Here is a 17,225-nt window from a genome sequence, read left to right on the forward strand (position 1 = left end):
GAACATGGAGGCAGATGTTCACGTGTCTGTAGCAGTCAAAGGTAGTTAGTATAGTTGATATATCTAGGTTGGGTATTGGGTTGAACTTCTGATTGTATGGGCATCTTGTTACTGATCGTTACCAAATATATAAGCTTTTGATTAATCTTTAAGCATTACAGTCTCATCTTTCTACTGGGCCTGCGTGGATGGTCTGGGCAATGCCCAGCCTTGCGGAGACAGCATGGAAGATTGGCAGAGCCATCTCCCATGCTGATGTCTCGTGGGTGTCAGGGCTGGTGTTTCTGGCGGGCCGGTTCTAGCTGCTTCTCGCACGTGGCCTCAGGCCATGGAACATGGCAGCTGAGCTAGGCAGAGCTGCCGCAGCAGCTTAGTTAGTCGGCTTGACCAGAGGCCATTTTAAATAATTACTTCAACACATAGGAATAAGAATCTCAACCTAGACATTTGACCCTATGAAAGTATTAACTCAAAATGGATGATACAAATGTAGCACATAGAAACTATAAAACTTCCCAGAGATGACTTTCTATGGAATCCTGAAGGGTCGTTAGACACACCAAAAAAATAAAATATTCAACATAAAGAATAGATGAATGATAGCTAATCAAAATGAAAACCTTTGGCTCTGCAAGGGCACTGTTAAGATGACCATACCCTTGGCAATCTGAATGGTGTCCATGTTGCGTGAGGGTCAAACTTCCTTCCTCAGTCTGCTGACTTAAATCCCAGTCTTTTAAGAAAATCTTTCTACACATCCAGAAACAACACCTGACTAGCTATGTCATCTAGCTACACCTAAAATGAAAGTGTCTATCACACAGATCCAGGAATCATGCCCTAGGGCAACAATTCTCAACCTGTGGGTTGCCTTTGGGGGTCAAACGATCTTTTTAGAGGGGTCACCTTAAACCATCAGAAAGTATAGATATTTATATTATGATTCATAACAGTGGTAAAGTTATAGTTATAAAGTAGCAACAAAAATAATTTTATGATTGGCGTCACCACAGCACGAGGAACTGTATTAAAGGATTGCATCATTAAGAAGGTTGAGAACTACTGTCCCAGGGAACACTGGTCCCAGGGAAATGAAATCTTATTCTTATATGCACACTTATAATAGCAGATTTATTCTTAGTAGCCTGGAGCTAGAAACAACAAAAACATCTCTAAACAGAGGAATAATCAAACAAGATACTGCTTAGAAATAATAAAAATTGAAAATTTCCAACATAATAGTTTTTATTAATTATTTGGAAATTATACATCATGAATCCTAGTGATTCTTACTTCCCAGCCCTCCCATGTCCACTTTCCCTCCCTTGTGACCTCCCTGCCAAAAAGAAAAAAAGGGGGATGAAGAAAAAACAAAACAAAACAAACAAACAACAATAAAAAACCAAGTTTATTTTGTGTTGTCTCAGTGGCCAGCCCCCCATACCACCAAGGATATCTGAGTCATTCTCCCCCTGCATCCCAACCAGAAGTCATCAATAGTGGAAAGCTACACTTTAACATCCCTATTACAATTTTTAAATAAGATTTATTTATTTTATGTATATGAGTACACCGTAGCTGTCAGAAACACCAGAAGAGGGCATCAGATCCCACGACAGATGGTTGTGAGCAACCATGTGGTTGCTGGGAATTGAACTCAGGACCTCTGGAAGAGCAGTCAGTGCTCTTAACTGCTGAGCCATCTCTCCAGCCCCCCGTCACAATTTTTAAGAGTTCTCTTTGATGGTCCCCCTTTTAGGCTGTTACTTTTGAGGGGGTGGGGGTTGTGGTGGAAGTAGGGGTTGTCACAGAAACCTTCTATGTTCCTCTTTTTCAACTGTGCATCTGACATCATCAGTACCACTTCATTGCTTTTTACAGTCAGAAGGAGTGTGGATCCTGGGCTGCTACGTAGTTTCTGGCAATAGTCTGGATTAAGACACACACATGGTCTCCAGCACCAGCAGGTGCCAAGGACCTCTGCTTAGTCTCAGGTGGCAGTACCACATGCAGACATCAACATGGCCCTCTGCTGAAGCATGGACCATGGAGTACTTTCAAGGAGGTCCAGTCCAGTAAGTGGACTATTCTTCATCTTGAACATTAAGTTGCTGTTCAGAGCCAGGGTGATCCTGTGACTGGGCAGCTTGTTCAGAGGTGGAGTATGTGGGAGAATGCCCATTTTGAATGAAACTTGGGGAAATCTTGGAAACATGAATCTACAGCAATAGCTATTCTGAAAAAGGCCAATATAGTGTATTCTAACAACAGGTGTATCAGTGATTGCTCAAGTAGGCCGTTATCTTGGAAAGTCGGTAATTATAAGTGGACTTTGAGGGTGATGAACATATTTCAAATTTAGATTGTGGTATCTACACTGTTCTGTACTCATGTGTCTTGAAAAAAGAAAAAAGCCTTCCCCTTCCCCAAGTGATGCTATCTATATACAGACAAGATCGAGAGCTTGGATTTTATATGTAGACCAATGGGAAATTTGAAAGACACTTGGGTCTCATCTTCTTCAATTGCAGAACAGAAATGGTGTCCATATTTCACTGGGGAGAGATTAGAAGTGATGCCAGGTAGCCATTGCAGCTTGTAAGAGTGCAAAAATGGTAACCATTGTCTTATGAAAAATAATAGGAGATCATGGAAAGGTGATACCAGCGTTACAAACTAGAACTGTGAGACCTGAGGAAATTAATGACTTATTCTCATGGGAAGGAAGTAAAACAAAGAGCAGGACTTCTCAGTCCCAAACTGTCTTCAAGGTCAGCAGGGTAGTTCTGATTGGAAGATGCTAGAGAAATGTGGTATTGGCTACTAACCTCTATTGAAATTAGGTTGCCCCTTTTGTAGAGAGACTAACCACTCAGATTGTTCTTGCACTTGAAGTCTGAGGAAAAGCTGACCTCTTGTGAGCACTTACAGAAAGTGCAGCTTTCTTAAGGGATTCATTCCTGTGAGTGGCTAAGAGCTAAGAGCTGGGCTTCTCACTGTCCCTAAGTGTGTGGCATTTTATTGTTAAAGAACAACTAACTGTCACCACAAACAACACATCACACTGCATGAACAAGGAATGAGTGCTAAATATTAAGATCTTTGCTATGCTGGTGAGGAAACTGAAGTACAATAAGGCTAGATGCTTGCCGAAGTCACGCAGCCAGGAAGTGACAAAGCTGGCTGCAGGGTCCTAACCGGCCCAGCACATACCGTCATATCCTTCCTTGTGACCAAGACAATCATTCTACAGCCTGTGTTATTGTCCAAGCATTTTATTTTCTCCGTTGGGATAATTTCAGCAATGCTAAGGAGATAGAGGCAAGAGGGTTTTGGAGTTCATAGGCCGTCTGATCTATCCTCAAAACAACAAAGCACACACACACACACACACACACACACACGCATGTGCACACCTTCTGAAACTCTGCACACCTTCTGAAACTCTGACCTGTGTGCCCTCCCTTCACAGTGAAGGAATTCCTTGATAGGTGGTACCCACTCACTCTCCTCACAATAGAGAGTCAGCCAACTTTTTGCTGCCGAATTCCTCTGTAGTCTGTGCTTTCTTGATACCCATTTTTCCATGGTTCCTAAACATGTACTGTCGTGCTTGCAAAGAGAAGAAACCCAATGTGACAACAGTGGCTGTGACGATGGTGGCAGCAGCAGGCTGTGGAGTAAGAAAAGTGTTTACCATGCCAGAAATGACAAGTTTCAATAAAGTATAAACACCGTGGACAGAAACACAACAGGGGAATGATCAAATGGAATTCTATTGCAAGGAGAAATGGGGTTCTTTTATACCAGTTAAGGGAAGTTATGGTAAGTTACCTGGGTTATTTGTGTGGGATTGTATTTGAATAGATAAGAGGTAGGCAGTTCACTCTCTTGTTAGGCAGTAAATTTTATAATATCATTTCCTCCTCCTGGGACTGGTCATTTGGGTGAGGCTCTCGTGGTCATCAAAAGTTGGGCTATTTGGTATATGACTAGGGAGGTCACAGGCCCTTGGGGAAAATCTACTAATACAGTTTGTTAAATGGGACATAGCATCAAAATGCCTTCTAAATAATAACCTTTATACCCATAGATTAGTATATCTCTTGCCTTCATCAGAGAAACTTCTTTTGGCAGTGGACGGCAGTTAATTCAGGGACTCACAACTAAGTAAGTGACTATGGAATGTCATCCCTAAAGACACACACTCACACACACACTCAGCTCAGGGAACACTGTGGGAGAGGTAGGGGAATAGAAAGACTGGAAAAACCAGAGTTTGTGGAAGACTATTTCAAAATAGTTTCTGGAGATGACAGGAGCGTTGCAGTCATGAGCTCACAGCACAAGTTTCTTGCACAAGATCAAGCTAGCTAGTTACCTAGTGTGGATGGCGAGGGGTACGTGAGGTCCCATCCCAAGGTGAGGGGCTAATAGTAGTGATGACTGCTGGGGAATCGTCGTGTGTGTGTGCGCGCGTGTGCGCGTGCGCACGTGTGTGTGTGTGTGTGTGTGTGTGTGTGTGAGTGTGTGTGTTCCTTGGTAAGTTTTCCATACCAATGCATATACTCACATCACTAACGGACTCAGTAGGTGATTAAAAATAAAAAAGAAGAGAGTATGATTTGTTTTTTTTTGAGACAGGGTTTTCTCTGCGTAGCCCTGGCTGTCCTGGAACTCACTCTGTAGACCAGAACTAGCCTCGAACTCTCGAACTCAGAAATCCGCCTGCCTCTGCCTCCCAAGTGCTGGAATTAAAGGTGTGCGCCACCACCGCCCGGTGAGACTATGATCTGGTAAGGGACATATGAGAAGGTCCAGGAGAAGCTAGAGGATAGAAGGGAAGTGAATATAATCAAAGTGTTTTGTATAGGTTTATGAAATTGTCAAAGAATAAAATAAAAATTAGGTTCTGATTTTAAATGTCTTTAAGATTTACTTTATTACTCAGGCACATGAGCCTGGTAGGTTTCTCTGCCTTCCAGTATTTTGCTCTTTGGAGTCCTTCATTTCTTCCTGCACTTTCTGTTTTTCCCACCAGGGGGAGACTGTTTCTTTTTAAAGGACCATTCCTCCTCCCTTTTCTGAGTCCGGGGAGTGGCTGTCATGCATTGTTAGTATGTTGATCTTAACGACAATCTGTTTAAGTACAAACTACACACCAGGTCTTGAAGTTAGTGCAATAAAAATGCAGACTGTCTTTTTAGTATATATAATAAACTTATTACATGTTAAAATATTTTAGGTATGTTAAGTATAGCATTAATTTAATTTATTCTCCATGTCTACTCCCCTTCCTTCATCTCTCAGAGATTGAACCTAGGGCCTTGCACATACTAGACAAATACTCTACCACTGAGTTATGTCCTTTATTTATTTTATAATTTTAACACTAGGGTAGTTATAAAAGGATTTAAAAGTATAAGGTTCACCACCCCAGGTCTCTCTTGACTAGAGACCTTGAAGACTGGCAGTGGGCCGCTTAGAACTTTTGGCTTCCTTTTCTAAAACTCTTTCACTCTCTCAGTTCACCAGTGCCTAGGGATCATTGTGACTCTTAATGGAATGTGTTCAAGGATGAAGAAACAGAACCAGCAGGACTAGCTGGTTCTTACTCAGTGGCCATCACATTCTGCTTCCTCCTGAGAGCTCCAGTAGCCCCTAGCCCTGCCTATGCAGGAGTGATTGGGATTCACATGACCAGTGAGTGACTGGATATCACGTGCATTTCAAAAGCTCCCTAGCAACTATTCAAGAGTGACTCTATGAATCAACAATGGGGGACCTGGGAAGCAAGGGCAGAGTTGTAGGCAGTGATCCTAGGTGCAAGTCCTGCCCCACAGCCCTTCTTGGATACAGCTGTCTGAACTATAGCTGTGAGAGTCAGTGGTCGTTCCATGTGTGGCACCAGTGGAGGTCCAGTGGAACAGATACTTGAGTCATTTGTTTTGTCTAGGTAGAAAGAGCACTGCTTATGGAGGCACCAAACAAGGGAAAAAGAACTGGGGTCACCTTCTGTTACCTGGGATTGCCAGTTAGAGGAGCGAGCTAGTGGCCCATCTTGCTTGGGAATGGCTTCAGCGTACCTCCAGTCTTACCTCTCTCATCTGTAGTCAGTTGAAGGGCTGATAAACCATTGGATTTTGAGAGATTCCCAAACCGATGTGCTTTCGGGTCACAGGATAAGGCAATCTGTATTGTGCAGCCTTGGTTGCTGTCTCTGAGCTTACTTTTCCTTTGTATGATGAGCATATTACATATAGATAGTAAAAATTACCACAGGACACCAGGACTTAAACAAGAAGCATTTATTGTATTTAAACAAGAAGCATTGGTGTTTTGTATGTTGAGAATTTGAGACATCTCAGTGGGGTAGTTTTATTGCAGTCTTTCTTGGATGAGGAAGAATGTTTACTCTGTCGTTAGGAGATTTGGCTGGAGGTGAGACTTAATTGCTTTCAGGTGTTCATTCCTCTGGCTGCTAGCAGAGACCTCACTTCCTTATCTCAGGAGTCTTTCCAACTACTGCTTCAGAGTCCTGTGACATGGCCGCAAGCAACAACGTAAGAGTAAGACAGCAAGACAGAAAACTTCTTTCTACACTCTCTTTGTTACAAAGGTCAGCCTGATTCAAGGAAATGACTACCAGGAAGTCTAAGCTACCATGGACCGTCATGAATGCTGCAAACACAGTGGACTAATATCAGTTCTGCTCATTTAATTTCAATGTTTTTCATTTGTCTGTTTTGAGACAGGGTATCATAGGCTGGCTTCAAACTTCCTACATAGTCAAAGATAACCTTGAACTCCTCCTGATCCTTCTGCTACTACTTCCCGAGTGCTGGAATTACACCATGCTTGGTTTATGCAGTGCTGAGGATGGAACTCAGGGCTTTGCTGGTGATAGACAAACACTCTACCAACTGAATTACACCAATAGCTGCATTGTAAGGCTTTGTATACATACTCTGTATTAGACTATTTTCCCCCCACTATGACAAATAGTGAAATTTGTTCTGAGAGGAACAAATTAAAGAGAGGATTTATTTTGGGTCATACTTTCAGATGCTTAGTCACTGACCCTTTTCTGTGGTGTTTCTAGATCTTCAGTGAGGTGGAACACCGTAGTGGCAGGAGTATGCGGCAGATACTGTTCACCCCATAGTGGCCAGATGTCAAAGGAGACAAGAAGGACACAAAGGGGAAGGGGTAAAAGATACATCCTTCAAGGGCACACCCTGAATGACCTGCTTCCCCTATCTGGGTCCCACTTCCTGTTTTGGCTGTCTCCTGATAATGCTATCATATTATGAGTCTACCAAGGGATGAGTCCAGAATCTGAAGGATCCAATTACTTCTCGTGTGCCTGTCGGCTTGACACTTAACATTCTGTAGTGTCTGTTTGTGGAGGACATTTCATATTCAGACCTTAAAGCCACTGCCAAGAAAACCGACCATCAGAAGGTGCGACTGCTAAAAAAAACAAAAAGCAAAAAAACCAAACAGCTGCTAAGGGGACTGCTGGAGATGAGCTCTGAAACAACAACAGAGGAAGTACCACAGAGGGCTCAGGGACAGACAGCTAAGTTTCAAAGCTTAGGGTCTTCTAAGCTCTCTTTGCTATTTTCGTGTGAACAAACTAAGATGATTCAGGAAATCCTCCCACCACATCTGAGTGCTTACCAAAGGCTAGTTTTGATAATTCATTAGTGTTCTCTCTAAGTTTCAAGGATTCTAGAAGATCTGGCCCAAGATGGACATTGACTTATGTATTAGCATGGAGCTTCGAGACTCCAAAGGGATTGAGCGCCCTTTGAGAATGTCAACAGGTTCCATTATCAAGACTTTGCAAGACTCCATGAAATTTTCCAAATCTTCATTGATTCCTTAAAATATTCACACAGAGGGAGTTTTATGTATTTTTGATGTTTTTATAATGATAAAGTACTTTTTAAAAATAGAAAACAGGGTTTCTTTTTTGTAGTTTTGGACATCCTAGACTTTACTATGTATACCAGGCTAGAACATGTCTTAAAAGTTGATTTTGAGTCTTTCCTGGTTAATTTTTGTTATACTCTTCTATAATAATGTATTGATCATCCCAGCTGTGTAATACATAACTCCATGTCATAGATATAACAGCAATCATTCTATTCTACTTATGGTTTTATAGGATAGGATTCAAGAAAGCTCAACTGGGCTGTTCACCTGTGGAATTTTGGAATTTCCCCCTGCTTTCTGTCCTTTCCCTTATGTTCCCTTTCCTTTTCTTACCTCCCTTCCCTCTCTCCCTTCCTCCCTCCTTCCCTCTCTCCCTTCTTCCCCCTCTTCCTTCCCTTCCTTCCTTCCTTCCCTCCCTCCCTCCCTCCCTCCCTCCGTTCCTTCCTTCCTTCCCTCCTTCTTTCTCTTTCTCTCTTTCTCTCTTTCTTTCTTTCCTTCCTTCCTTCCTTCTTTCCTTCTTTCCTTCTTTCCTTCTTTCCTTCTTTTCTTCTTTCTTGCAAAGGTCTCATTATGTAGCCCAGGTTGGCATGAAACTTTTCATGTAGCTCAGGTTGGCCCTGAACTTGTTCCTGTTTCAATCTCCCTGTACAAGTATGTTCCTTCCAAGTTCATCCATCTGTGGGTTTTCTCACAGGGTTACAGTGGGATGTCAAGAGAATCTTCATTATCTGTCAGCCAGAGTGGATTAGATGTCTGAGTTGGCATAATTCCATGCTATCAGGGACCTTTGTCAGAATGACTATCATTAAGAAAACAAGTAACAACAGATGCTAGTGAAGAGGTGGGGAAAATAGAGTTTGTATACATTTTTAGTGGGAGTGTTATCATTAAGAAAATAACAGATGACCCAGAGGCTTACCCACCGTGCGCCCCTGTGATATACAAGTATATGGTGTAAAGAGGGGAAAGAAAGAGACGTGGAATGATTTGAGTCATATGAAGAGAGGAAGAACTGGAGATGTGAGGGTGGAGAGGAATAACATAATGTGTGTAGCCTGCCTTGCTACCTGAGGCCATGTTAAAGCCCTGGCCCATGCTGCTGCTGCTGAGCGCCATGTCTAGATCCACGGCTATGCAGCAGCAGGGGTTCTGCGTTGATTTCTTTGGCTCATATTACAACCAAAGGCCATGCAGATGTCCCTGGTCTGGGTGCTGCCTGGGACCATGTTGATGTTCAAGGGCTATGCAGAGATGGCCTCACCCCTAACTTGTTGCAGCATTTGGGAGAGCAGGCCCTGAACCATGTCTAGGCAGCACAGTAGAACTGGCCCAGGAGCATCGGTGAGTTTGACCCTAGAGTGTGGGCACAGGGGAGATGCTCCCACTTCAGGCAAGGTTGAAGAGCTGGCCCTGGGGTCATGACAGTGGGAGAGATGGCCCCACCACTCACCAGCTAAAGCACTCAGGAGAGTGGGTTTTGTACCTCCCCTGGGAAGCATAGTAGAGTTGGCCCTAGTGTCATGGGTAAGGGCATGAGAGCCAGAGAGCTGGCTCTGCCCCTTGTCAATTGTAGTGCTGGGTGATCTAGCCAAGGCAGTGCTCGAGAGCTTGCTCTGGTGGTGTTGGTTTGGGAGAACTAGAGGGCTGAGCAACTCAGCTACTACCCAGACCTAGATCCAGAGCTTTGAGTTGGCCATCCCAACATCTACCCCATCTATGAACTGCTGGAAAGCATGAAGGGACCGGTTGTACAGATCCAAGGCTGTAGGATCTCCATGACACAGGGAAACTGGAGGATATCTGAGAAGGTGTCCTGGTGAGGAGCTGGTTACTGATGGTGCAGCAGAAGGCAGACCGATGACTCACTGCAGTGAACATTTCCAAGTAAACATATATTAACAAAATGGTGTACTGTGGGACGCACTGGGACACACCACAGCTTCCATGATAAGATTTGTGTTTTTATTTTCTTTTGGGAGGAGGTTGCAAGGGTAGATACAGAAGGACAGGGGGATGAGTGGGTTGGGAGGTGTGATGTGAAATTTACAAGGAATCAATACAAAGTTAAAAAATAAGCTAGAAGAAGAAAAGGAGGAGGAGGAAGAGAAGGAGAAGAAGAAGAAGAAGGAGAAGGAGAAGGAGAAGGAGAAGGAGAAGGAGAAGGAGAAGGAGAAGGAGAAGGAGAAGGAGAAGGAGAAGAAGAAACAACAACGTAGTGAGGATGTGCGGGAAAGGGAACCCTTATATATTGTTAGGGGGAATGTGAGTTCATTCAGACACTACAAAAATCAGCATGAAAGTTCCTCAGAAAGCCAAAAACAGAACTACTACATGACCCAACCATTTCATTTCTGGGAATATTTTCAAAAGATTCTGAATAAACATGACACAGAAAATGTGTACATCCGTGTTTATTGCGGTACTATTCACAATAGCCACTTTCAGGAAGAAGTTTGGTGTCTGTCAACAGATGGATGCATAAACAAAATGAAATAGTATACACAATAGTCTTTTATTCATTCATAAAAATGAATGAAATGGTGTCATTTGAAGGAAAATGGATGCAACCAGATAGATCTTCATAATGTCACGTTTTCTCTCATTTCTCTCATGAGGTTAGAAGCATGACTGGGAGAATGTAGGGAACTAGAGGAAGAAGATAGAAAGCAAAGGGCAAAGGGCAAATAAAATCAATGTATATGACTTACTGTGAACATATACCAATAAAGTTTTTTTTTTTAAAAAAAAAGATGACCTTGTTCAGATATTCACTGTGGCTAACGCACTCAGGGACCCTGACATGCAGCCATTTCTACATCCAAGCTCAACACAACGAGCACCATTTGCTATCAGCCTGCAGATGATTTCTTCCCTCAGCCATCCTGAGAGAGGCAGAGTCTAAGTGATCATTGAAAAGCAGAGCTGGTGCAGCAGGATGAAGCTAACTAAGGCATACTCTGTTGAGCTCCTATTTTGTGACTCAATCATTCCTTTACTCTTTTAGTCACTTGAAGTTAGTTTTCAGAAAATGCTGATGGAAATGCTCCTACTTCTGGGATTAATTCTGACTTTGAGAGGGAACATTTAAGGGGGCTTAGTTTAATATTCTAAGCCTAATCTTCAGACTCTACATATGTATCCCTGACTTGAGTCTGGTTTCCCACACCTGGGATTTCTGTCTCCCTGGAACCTGCTGTTTTTAGTCACATCATTTGCAATAGTTACTGATGGCTAGAGTCTTAATCTCTTTCTCAGTGACTATGTCTCAGATGTCTTCTCACCTGTTAGCCATCTTCCTGGGTTTGAGAGACTGGATGGTAGGAGTCTCTTTTAATTATTCCACTTTTCATCCATGGCTAGGCAGATCCCAGTCTTACTCATCTGGCTGTGGCCTGTCATTGTACTATGAAGATTCCAAACACCTGGTCCTGTATACTAGACCATTATCTTTCTGGTGCTCGCACCTGGATGGATGAACTTTGCCTCACTCACAATTCAAGTTCCTCCTCGAAGGCATCTTGGTGTGGAGCTTCCTGGTAAAATCCTTACGGTACCTTATACAGGAATGTTTGGTTTAGGAGACACAAAATGTACCTTCATTTGTAATGTTCATGTTTTCACTGAACAAAGAGCCATCTCTATGTTCTCAGTATGCAATCAGGGGTCAGACTTGATCTTTTGGGTGTCTAGATTACATAGGAATTTTGAAAGCAAAAGTAGTAGATAGACCTCACTTCCTACAACTATCCAACTATAAGTAACCAGTTGTATGTGAATAAGTATGTTTAAATCAGTTATGTCAGTTACCAGTAGCATGTGTTCACATCTTTGCTTGGGATCTTTTAAGTCCTCCCTACTCCAGTGTCTCCTAGTGCTTTAAGGCATCGTCTGCTTGTTAACAGCTGTCTGCTTTTGGGGCAGGATTCATCCCGAGACTTGTGTTTGAGGTGAGCTAAAGTACAGCTACAGGGTGATAGGTGGACTTCAACTTTTTAACTGCTTGCAACTTTTGATACTTACTGAAAGGAACTAGAACATACTATATGCCCAGAGTGGTTGAGGTTAGGTCCAATAGCTTGGTAGCAGGAAGTGAGCACATACAAGTGAACAGTGCAAGTTTTCTAAAGACGTCAGTAAGGTGACCCAGGGAAGACAATTCTCATAGGTATGAGTTCCATTAACTCCTTGAGATATTTCTGACTATAGCAGGATCTCCTGTGGCCTTACATGAAACACTGGCTCTGTCCACTCCCTTGCAGTGAAAAAAAATGTTCCTTCCTTCAGCAGAAAATCAGACCAAAGCCCAGTCTGGTAGTGCCATTCAGGGAGTGGACTTCCCGAGAATGTGTAACTTCCTTATCACTGCAGGGAATGCTGTTTTCCTGGCTGTGGCTTATGAGACCTCATCCCAGAGCTGAGGCTTGCATCGATGGAAGTCCCTGGAAGCTTCTGTTCCAGATTATGTTCCTCTGAAAAGACTAGCCCCTTGTCTTCCCCCCCCTCCCGACCTCCTTCTTTCTGTTCCTCTTGGAAACTGCTGATTCCCAGCACTCTGTAAGAGTGGGCTCTTCCTGAACTTTAAACCGTTTTGCCTCACACTCTGTCCCAGTGACTGGGACACTGAGTTCCGGCAGCTGACAGGACCTATTGATAAAAGCTGCTGATACTGTAGACTTTCAAGGCTACCTCCTATTTCTCAGTTTAGTCAGTGTGAGAGGCCCTTTCTGTTAACACTAGCAGGTACTGTTAGTCACAGAAGGGCAAGGCCAGCTTTTGTTAGTGGCTTCACTCTGGCCACCACCACAGCTAGATCAGACTGAGTTTTTCCTATAGGATAGACATTGATGAGCAAACAGGCACAAATCTGCACCCATCTGCAAGGTGGGAAGAGAATCCTTACCCTGAATCAAACTTGCCATCCCTTTCCCTGTCTCTGGAGCTGTGGGAAATTAATGTCTGTGGTGGAGGCCACCAAGTCTATGGCATTTTGGTTTACAAGCCTGAGCTGATGGAGATGTAGGTACACAGAGAGAAAGTCCTGAAAATATTTGAATCTCTAAATTCAGTTGTCTCCAACTCCAGCTACATCTTTAAATTCTTTGTGGTTTGATTATGTAAATCACAAACTCCTCCCCCATTTTTTTTTGATCAAGTTGGTTTGAATTGAGTTTTTGATAAGTTTGTTTATTATCAGTAGTAGTTTTACAGAGCTGAATTTTCAGTCATTGCTGAAGCCCTGTTCTGTGGTTACTTTAGTCAAGAACCACAGTAATCCCCATCCTGGCCTCTTTCCTCCTGATGCTGCCTGACATGTTGTATCTTGATCTGAGGGCCATCTAAGAGCATTAGTGTTCTGGTACAATCTGCTTCTAGCCAGGAAGATGTCCATTCTTAAGTTTAGCAGAGTGTCTATATCTCTGAGCTTGCCTAGCATTGGCTCATGCATATTGCAAATCTGATAAGATATGTTAAGTGATTTTGGATTTTTATTTTCAAAAGGGTCCTTGATTTGGACAACTAATTATTGCTGGCCAAGGAATCTTGTTAGTCATATCCTTCAGAAACCATTTTTGCCTCCTGAGAGGATTTTCTCTCAGCAACCTGAGTTCATGTGTCAGGTTCTGGCTTCAATCCCCAGATTATCCCACAGTGTGACTTTCTATTGGGCTGTGAACGTCAATAGTTCTCTAACACAGGGAGCCTCAGTGAAGCTGTGTAACTGGCTATGCTGCACACATGAAAAACTATGCTCCTATAGCTCAAAGATTAATGCATTATTATGGTCCACACATCCTGAGCTTGTGGTCTTAGTCAGAGGACCCTCCTGATCTCTATCCGCACCTTCTACACAGAGGAAGCTAGATAACATCTCTCACTGATGGCTTGTTTCTATTCCACTAAGCAAGGTCTAGAAGCAAACGATTCTGATGTGATTTTTCTTCTTTAATTGATTAAGGCCAAAGGCCAGAAGATAGGTGATAAAGCAGTTAAGATTCAGTTTCCCCATCTGTAGAAGACACTACTGCCTAGTAGGACTGAATTTCTTAGATGCAGCAGAGACTTCTGGGTACTGCAGCCTCTAAGATTGGGGGCAGGATGCCCACTGGTAAGAGCAGTGGTGTTTGGTCTCACAGGATGTTGGGGCCTGTTGGTGGTCTCCTTCCTACTCTTTTGCAGCTGTAATACTTTCTGTATGACACCTGTCTTTCTTTTTCCTTAAGAAGACTAAAGTCTGATTTCTCCAGAAAAAAAAAAAAACTAGAAATATTCTCTGTCATCTTCTCCCTGTCATAGTAACAAAGACTTTGAGTTAGTCACACAGCTTCCTAGAGCAGGATTAACACTTCCATGTTGTTACTTCTCACGTCTTGTGTTGGTCGATGGAATTTGATGACAGCTATCCATGCAACTTCCAGGTGATACTTTAGAGGGTAAGAACTTGTCCATATTATTTTTCCTACTTGCTGCAATGTGGATATGTTGAGACACCCTTGACAGTGTAGATGAGGACAGCACCGAAATTGTCAGAGAAAGAGGCAAATAACCTGAGATTTTGGCACTTTTGTAGAATGGAGCTGTAATTCTAGCTTAGATTTTACAAGAGGAAAAAAGTGAGCATATTTGTTCCTGGAGGTTTGATTATGGTGGTTGAATCATTGTGGCATTTAGTAAATCAGTATTACCTTCAAGACAACAGACTAAATTGAAAATATTATGACTGAGCTCTTTTGGGTTGATGGTCACATTGGCCTTTGTACAGAAGGCAGGATGATACTTCTTTCCTAGGTTGCGACTTTTCTATGTTAGTCAGGAATGGATAAATAGCACAGTAGGCATCAAACAGCACCTTGCCTGGACCAATCACACACATTGTGGGATGCTACACATCGGTTCATGACATGAATAGGATAGAATAGCTGTGACTTTTTCTGATCATTGTAGGGAGCTAGGAAAGCCATAGAAGGAGTTTGGGGAATTGGGTATAAAGGCACATGCCTGCATAGCACTGAAGGAGCAGAGAAGTGAGTGTGAGGTCAATCTGAACTTATAACAGGATGCTGTCTCAAGTGGAAAAAAGAGCTTGTGACACTATTGATCTATTATTGTAGGTTTACAACCTCTCTCTCTCTCTCTCTCTCTCTCTCTCTCTCTCTCTCTCTCTCTCTCTCTCTCTCTCTCTTTTTTTTACTGTCCCTAACAAGTAAATGTTTCCTTGTGACTTCTTGCCACATTCCACGGTGAGGACTCCAGTTATCTTTAAATGTTCACTTATCTATCTTGCTATAAAAGATACCCATGATTTGATACTTCAGTAAGAAAAGGGATTTATTTAGGTCATCATTCTGGAGGCTGACGTTGGCGTTGCTCTCTGGTGAGGTCCCTTAGGTGCTTAACATAAGAGGAGAGATCCTAGGGAAAGACAGGAGGTGAGGCTTTCTGTTTTCTAACAACCCTCTTTCAGGAATGAACCAGAACTCCAAGAAAACCCCATCAGTTCCTTCCAGGGATTGATGGCCACCTCCTGCTGACCTAACTACTTAGAGTCATCTTTTAAAAGGTCTTGGTCTCTTCCACATCACAGCATGATGGATCAAGCCTCTAACACAGGAATCTCTAGGGCTCATACTTAAACCATAACTCAACCATAGCACTTAGTTGATGATGCCATCTGGGTTGGGCAACTCCCTTTCTACTAGTGGCTTGTAATAGATCATTCCTTGTCACATCAATGATTTTCCCCCAAAGTTATCCCAGAACTTCCTTTCTTAGGTGAGAAGACATAGGGCTGTAATACAGACATTAAGCATAGGAGAAAATTATCTAAAGCATCAAGGAGTGTACATCAGACTTTGCTAGTGGTTCAGCCTTGACACTCTTGAGATTCTATTGAAAATAGAAGGGACCCAGGGTTTCATGAAGAAAAGTAGAGTAAGCACAGATATTATCAAGTCTTTGAGATGAGATAGAGAAGCAGGCAGTCTAGCCAGAATAATGGAGAGGATAATTCCCTTCTGTGCACCAAAAGAAGCTCCCAGGCCCAGGGGAAAAGGCCTACCCTTTGAAGCACAAGATGGGTCTCAGATCTTAGAAGCAAGACCAAGGCCAGTTTCCAAAACAAGGCCCAAAGTCTTCCAGTTTGTCTGGTTCTAACAGAAGAGGCCCCCCTCTGCTCTGTTCACTGTCAGCAGTTTTCCCCTACTTTCATTCTGACTCCAAGCTGTAGCTCTTGGGTGATGTCAATGATGATGGCAGCAGAGCCCAGAGTCTTCCTTCTCAAAACAACGTTTGGAGAGAAGCTGCCAAAGCCACACTCCCTCTGGTAGGTGACACAAACCTGAAACAGCAGGATAAAAGGATGAAGTTGACATTGTAACTTTACAGTTTTAAAGCTGAGCACACTGGTTTCAGAGAAAACCTTTCTTGGTCTCTCAAAGCTTCCTTGGTGGGCAAATGATGGAGTAACAGTCAGAGAACTACTACAAAAGTAACTTTTGAAGGAGCTGCTTTGGTTTGTAGAATATTACCTCTCCCTCTTGCGTTGCCTCCTTCTGCTGGCTTGGAGCATGGGTGGTCTGGCTTTCCAGGAGCCATCTTGATTCACGAGGTACTCTGAAGTATGAGAGTCACAGAATGAAGACTGGGAAGCAGAAGCCAGAGTTCCCGTCTTTGGTGTCACTTACCATGACATAATCTCTATGTTTCCAGCAGGGTCAGACTTTAGGGTTCTTGCACCTAAGTGAGGAATAAACACGTGTCTTGATTAAGCCTTCCATCACTTGCAGCGTGCTGAGAACCAGCGACATGGACTTTGGTGGGAGCTTGCTGGAGATCCCTCAGAGCCAACCCAGACCTTTAGAAGCAGAGTACTAGTTTTGATAAGATCCTCAGGTGTTTCATGCATATATGGTGACTTGAGAAGCACTAGTTTATATTATGTACAACTATCATTAGACTTTTCTGTTTTTAGCTCCTATTTTTTTTTTTTTTTTTAGTCTGGATCTCATGTATCCAAGACTGGTCTCAAGCTCATTATATAGTCAAAGATGACAGCGAACTTCCAGTCCTCTGCCTCTTGAGTATTGGGAGTACAAAATCTCACCATTATGCTCAGTTTCTTTGGTTCTCAGGATCAAATCCAGGACTTTGCGCCTGCTAGACAAACACTCTACCAACTGAACTCTACTATCAGTCTGCTGAACCTGAACCTATCTATTGCAGGTAGACTATGTGATGTACATGTGGGGTTCCTGAAAGCACAGGGCTAGAGGAGAGATTGCCGAGAA

The sequence above is a fragment of the Grammomys surdaster genome, unplaced genomic scaffold, assembly GCF_004785775.1.
Source record: "Grammomys surdaster isolate TR1022 unplaced genomic scaffold, NIH_TR_1.0 546, whole genome shotgun sequence".
Classification (NCBI taxonomy): domain Eukaryota; kingdom Metazoa; phylum Chordata; class Mammalia; order Rodentia; family Muridae; genus Grammomys; species Grammomys surdaster.